At 36.0% G+C, this 6,169-nt stretch overlaps 1 long non-coding RNA gene across 1 annotated transcript in view; it reads right to left on the bottom strand.

Annotated features, from left to right (window-relative positions):
* Positions 1–507: 507 nt before the first annotated feature.
* LOC107717994 (uncharacterized) overlaps positions 508–6,169 on the bottom strand; it is a 25,513-nt gene continuing 19,851 nt past the window's right edge. The window contains exons 4-5 of the long non-coding RNA XR_001637368.1: positions 2,648–2,716; positions 508–1,179 (exon numbers count right to left, since the gene is read on the bottom strand). This is a non-coding gene — a long non-coding RNA (uncharacterized LOC107717994). The remainder of the gene's footprint in view (positions 1,180–2,647; positions 2,717–6,169) is intronic.

Below are 6,169 nucleotides of genomic sequence, written 5' to 3'. Positions count from 1 at the left end.
TTTCATGTAATTTTACAGTAAAATACTGTTAAATGTACCAATTTTGGAAGCAAAAAAGATCTTATAATTTACAGTGAAAAACCATAAACTGACATTACAAGATTTCTTAGTATGACACTTCATGGTATTTCATTTAAATAATTGTTTCTTAACAGTTTTTGTTAAAGTTATGTATATTGGGGTTTTATGTTACAACGTATGTTGTTTGTGTCATGTTTTACCATGATAGTGTTTTGATTTGTGTGTAACACTGTGCACCTTCTATATATATATTTATGGCAGCATTTGAAAAAGCTACTTGTGCTGAACTTTGATTCATGTTACAGTTTTAAAAAATATTATTTTTTCTGTAAAAAAAAAAAACGATTTAAAAAAAAAATTTAAATATATGGCTGTTACTCATATAAAATTATTGCAGGTAAAAAATGGCATCAAAAAAAAAAAAAATCTAACCTGCATAGTCTGTGCAAGTACCACAGCACAACACGCTTGCCAACATCTATAATACCACATCTCCGGTTAATACGTTTTAGACTCACAGGATTAGACTGGGTTTGGATTGGTCTTGTCTTTATTTATTATACAAAAGAAACATTCATTGGCCTTAAAGGGGCCTTTGACATGGTGTTCTCAGTCCACTTGCGTCTTTGCCACGAAGAGCCACAAACAAACTCAAGTGAGAAGAGCAAATGAGTACATCCAGCTCTGTCAGTTAATATTAATCTCCGATGCCACTTTGCGAGAAGGAAATCTGGGACACAGTTGCATTCATTGTTCAGTGAGCTTTCTTTAACAGTCCAACCCACCGACAGCAATGAATGTTGATTGTGACCTTTGTTGTAGTTTTCAAAGTCAAACTTTTCAGCCGTCGTCCCAGGCTGCCGGTAGCGTTGGAAGACAAAACCGTCGTGTCTCCAGGAGTCCATGCTGAAATTCGTCTTTGCCGGTGGTGGGGAGAGGCAAGGCTCGGTAGGGCTCGGCCGCAGGGTACAATCAACGGTCGATGGTTTTTTTCTATTTAGCTCAAACTCACCGACAGCGTTGAATGTTCACTGAGGCAAACGGTGGCCTGATGGTGAGTTGACTTGACAGTCTGTGCAGAGGTCGGTGTGGAGACAAGGCAAGCAGCGGGTGGGTGCATCCCACCTCTCTATGCTGGAAGGGCATAGCACAGGTCACCTACTCCAAAAATACAACACAATGAATTGTGCTCTCAAACTTATATGACCTTTTGATGGTTTGGAAATCTTTACAGGCCTTTAAACACAACATAAAATCAAAATTGACTACGGTATTTACTTTCTCAGTGAATGCCCTTTGTGTTATTGTGCATTATTTATTAGCTAAAAAAATTCATTTCTTTCATAATTTGGATTTCATATCCATTTTATATTGAAAATGTATACCAATTTCATAATCTTCAGTTGATATGTAATAATGCGCTGAAGCATTTTGCTTTTTGGTGATGTAACCAATGCCATATGGGCGGGGCCGAAATATTGACCAATAACATTCATTACTTCATTGATATTAAATCAAGCCCTGCCCCACATTACTTCCAGACCAATACTCTTTTTCACTTGAAAATACAATATAGATGTTGTTGCTAAATTAATATACAAGTGATTAAAATACAATTAACATACAAAACGTCACTGGTGATTTAAGATTAAGACTGGTTAATCAAACACAGTCTTGCCAACAAAAAATTATTCAATTTAGTATCCACAAGTCTTAGATAGCACATCTGGCCTTAATCCAAGTGAAAGCAAAACAGACAGACAGAGAAAGCAAGAAAAGGAAACAACAAAAGAGAACCGATGTTATTCAATAAATACCGAAAAAGATCCATTAAAAGAACTATTATCTTAAAAGTCTCTTCAAAAGACAAGGAAAAAGCAAATACTTTGAAGGTGCGTTCAGTAATTTTTTGGTTTTAATAATTTTGTATTATGCTGGTTGCAATTTCGAACATGACATACTGACATCTAGTGGTGTGGATGCAGCATGCTGAAAAACCTAAAGCATTTAGTTAACAATAACACTGTAGAAAGGCTAATTTTCACACTGATTAATATATTCAGCAAGCAAAAGTTTACAATAATATGATGGTTAAAATGAGTAGTTTTCAGCATGAAAATGTGTTAAAATGGTGGCCTCCATGAGACGACCCACTCCATGTAAAATAAAACGGCTTTTATTGGGCTACTGATATGACGTTTAAAATCACTACTACTATTCGTTTAGAAATATTTCTGTTTGTTTTGAAGGGGAAAAAGTATTGAATGCACCTTTAAAGGAATAAAAATTAAAATTCTGTCATCTTTTATTCATCCTCATATTGTTCCAAACCCGTATTAATTTGTTGGTACCAAACAGTTACTGGTGGCCTTTGACTTCCATAGTATTTTTTCCCATACCATGTAAGTCAATGGAGACTAGAAAACATTTGGTTACCAACATTCTTTGAAATATCTTCATTTGTGTTCAACAGAAGAAAGAAACTCATACAGGTTTGGAACAACTTGAGGGTGAGTAAATGATGACAGAAATTTCATTTTTAGGTGAATATCTCTTTAAGCCAGAAGAAAAATTATCAACCCATATCTGCAGACGTGCCCTTTGCCATCTGAACATTGAAACTCACCTCACCAGTCGCCAGGAGTGATTTGTCATTCCACCTAATCCAGTGTATCTCCTGAACCAACTTTGGAAACTGCAAAGACACACACACATACATGCACACAAAAAGAAAGAGGTTGAGAGTGGTGAAAACGAATCTGTACATTAAACACAGATGATGGATGTGAATCGAACAGCTAACCGCACCCCTACCCCCACGCAAATGACACACACACACACACACACACACACACACTCTCTTTGCCACACTTTGACTTGACTGCTGCTCTCTTCTCTTCAACACCCTCTCTTTGATCATCGTGATTACAGTAATTGGGTCTGTAAGATCTTCACACAAGAGGCCTCTATCAGGACGAAGGAGGAGGACATCGCACGCACACATATGCCACCGCTTCTAATTGCACGCTTTGGTGATACCGAAAAACATGGCTTCCTCACATATCAGGCAAACAAAAATATCTGCGCTGATGTACACCAGCCATGCAGCCTTTTAAAGCCCTTGAGGACCAAAAAGAACGGTGTGCGTGTGTTTGGATGAATGGTCCAACTGAAGCTTACTGACCGAAAGGAAGCCCGCAGGCCTGTCAAAAGGATGCATAATTTTCATACAAAAAAAGCATTGTGGATATATGTTAGCATGCTTGGATAGCTTCTCAATAACTTTGAAAACCGTGAGATCATGGACATCTGAAGTCATGACTTCTTTTTTGTCCATTTCACACATTTTTGAAATTGTGAAGCATTATGGCACAGATTTTACCTGTGGTTGCTTGCATAAACACCATTTTGCAACAAAAAATATGGAAAATATGAGGAGCCGTTTTAAAATGGTATTTTTTTCACTTGTACTACTGTTTGTCGATTTGTTTTATTATATTGGTGTTTTTCTTTTCTAACTGTATCTTTACTTTAAGCGTCCTTCAGCACTGGAAAGGCGCTATATAAATAAAACATTATTTTTAGTAATTTGTTAAGAAATGGTGTGATGAAGTGACTTGCGATTAAAGCTGTCTGCTAAAATGTTATGTTAATTGGGACAGTTTATTGGTAGTTAAATTAAGTCTAAAATGTCATATCTTAAAGTAGTCTTGTGAAAAAAGGTATGAAGAATGTAATGAAAACAACCATGATATTTCTATGCTTACAGTCCAATGCGGCAGCTGTACTGTAGGAATGGAAGTCCTGTCGTTACGTTAAAACAGCCTTTTTGATGCAATAAAAGCTAACAAAAGCTATGTTAACTGCTGGGACAGACAAAATTCCTTATCTTAAAACCGAAACGTTTTTGTACATATTAAAAAGTGGTCATGCGATAAACACACAAAGAACGTGAAGAAAAGCATTAGAAGAATCATACTGGATCCTAAATGTTGAAGATTAGCAGATATGCTATTTCTATGCTAACAGTCCAATACAGCAGATGTACTGTATGAGTGAAAGCCCTGTCGTTATGCTAAATTAGCCTTTTTGACGTGATAAAGCATCAAGCGATAAAAGCTATCTTCTAAGAGCATTGTTAATTGGAACAGAAATATTGTCACTAGTTATCTTAAATCTAAAAGCTACTGTAAATCGTAAAAATAAGTAGTCATGTGGAAAAAAACATAAGAAAACCACAAGAAGAATCATATAGAACCAACATCTTTTCTTGAAGATTGGCAGACATGCTACTTAATGCTAACTGTCCAACATGGCAGCTGTTCTGTAGGAGTGTGACGTTTCATTAAAACAACTTTTTTGGTGGGATAAAGTTATCTTGAATCTAAAAAGTTTAAAAATCTTAAAAAGTACCAGTCATGTGAAAAAAAAAAACCATGAAAAGAACAAAGAAAATAAAAAATTATACTGGGTTGAACATGTTGAAGATTAGCATCTATGCTATGCTAATCTTCATTTCCAGCGATATCGTCGCCTTGATTGCACACATACTATTTAAACTGAACTGAGCTGGATGATGACATCACTGAATTCAATGATGAACTGTCTTTAACTGAAAAATTAGTGTTTACTATTGTCATTTTGCATTATTGACACACTATTTTCCTAATTAATGCAGTTCAGTTGCTTTGACACAATCTGTATTGTTAAAAGCGCTATATAAATAAAGCTGACTTGACTTGACTTGACTATTTCTATGCTAACAGTCCAATTCAAGTTTTGTATGAGATTCAGGCTATTTGTTAAACCATTAAGCCCACCAATGCCTGTAACATGTCCTCTACCTGTGCTAGCAACCCAGAGTGTTTCTCTATAGAGCCAAGATTACAAATACAACATTAGCGGCTAAGCTAGCAGAGCAGCAGGCGCAATAGGGGCATGTCTGGTGTTACTCGCGTTTAAATTTCCCTCAAGTGAGATGTGGGAGGGGCTTAGAGAGCAGGAAGCTAATGACAGTATGAGTAACAGCGGGCTCGTTAGTCTTCCACCTCCTCCGCTGTAGACACGATCATTTTTCTGGATTATTTATTGCTGTGCGCTGAAAGAGAACATCCATTTGCCGAGGGTTTCCTAAGAGGCCTGCACCGCGCAGCTTGACAGCCCCTACCACTGCGATCGTAACATCTCAGATGAGAGATAATATACACACTTTTGCTTTTTGGTCTATTTTTATTTATACAATAGGTACTGTGGAGACAGTAGCCAGAGTAACCACTAGGGTTAAATAAAACCTACTTTTAAATGAAAAAATAAATAAATAAAAAAATCACAGATTTTTAATGTAAATCAAGACTTTCGGACCCCATTGAATATCCTAAGATGTACAGTAGTACATAATATTTGACTATTTTGGTGGCACAAAGTTTAATAATGGTGCTAATGATAATTTGCTGTGACTATAAAAGCCAATTATTTAATTTTGGAAAAAAAATGGCCTAATAATGCCTAACTGCTTCCACAGTATACATGAGTCACTCTTATAGTAAAACCATAGTCCATTTTGTATTTACTATGGATTTACTACAAACCACAGTTAAGCTTTAGATACTGTAATTAAACCACTGTTAATTTTTGTAGTTATTATGGCTTTTCTACAAAAACAATAGACCACGATTACTGTGATGAAATCATGATATTTTTGTTGTTACTATGGTTTTTCTACAAAACTTTAGTTAGACCATGGTTACTATAGTAAAACCATGGTCATTTTGTAGTTATGGTTTCACTACAAAAAATTAGTTAAACCATGGTAGTAAACTATGGTTAGTTTTGTAGTTACTATAGTGCCTTTACAAACGCCATAGTTAGACCATACTCTAGTAAAACTATTGTTATTTTTGTAGTGTTTTTATTACAGAAATCATAGTTAGACCATGGTTACAACCACAGTTAATATTTGTTGTTTTACTGCAAATTCTGTAAAACGATGGTTATTTTTGTAGTTACTACAGCTTTTCTACAAAAACCATAGCTAGACCATGATAACTCAGTGTTTCCCCTGCCATTATTTTAGGGGGGCGGCCCGCCCCCCCAACGGCACCCCCCGCCCCCCTTGAAGGTCAAGTAAATATTTAATTATATTTTCTCT

The sequence above is a fragment of the Sinocyclocheilus rhinocerous genome, unplaced genomic scaffold, assembly GCF_001515625.1.
Source record: "Sinocyclocheilus rhinocerous isolate Xijiao unplaced genomic scaffold, SAMN03320098_v1.1 scaffold2468, whole genome shotgun sequence".
Classification (NCBI taxonomy): domain Eukaryota; kingdom Metazoa; phylum Chordata; class Actinopteri; order Cypriniformes; family Cyprinidae; genus Sinocyclocheilus; species Sinocyclocheilus rhinocerous.
Note: the sequence above shows the minus strand (reverse complement) of the source record. Positions and strands in the feature narration are given on the sequence as shown.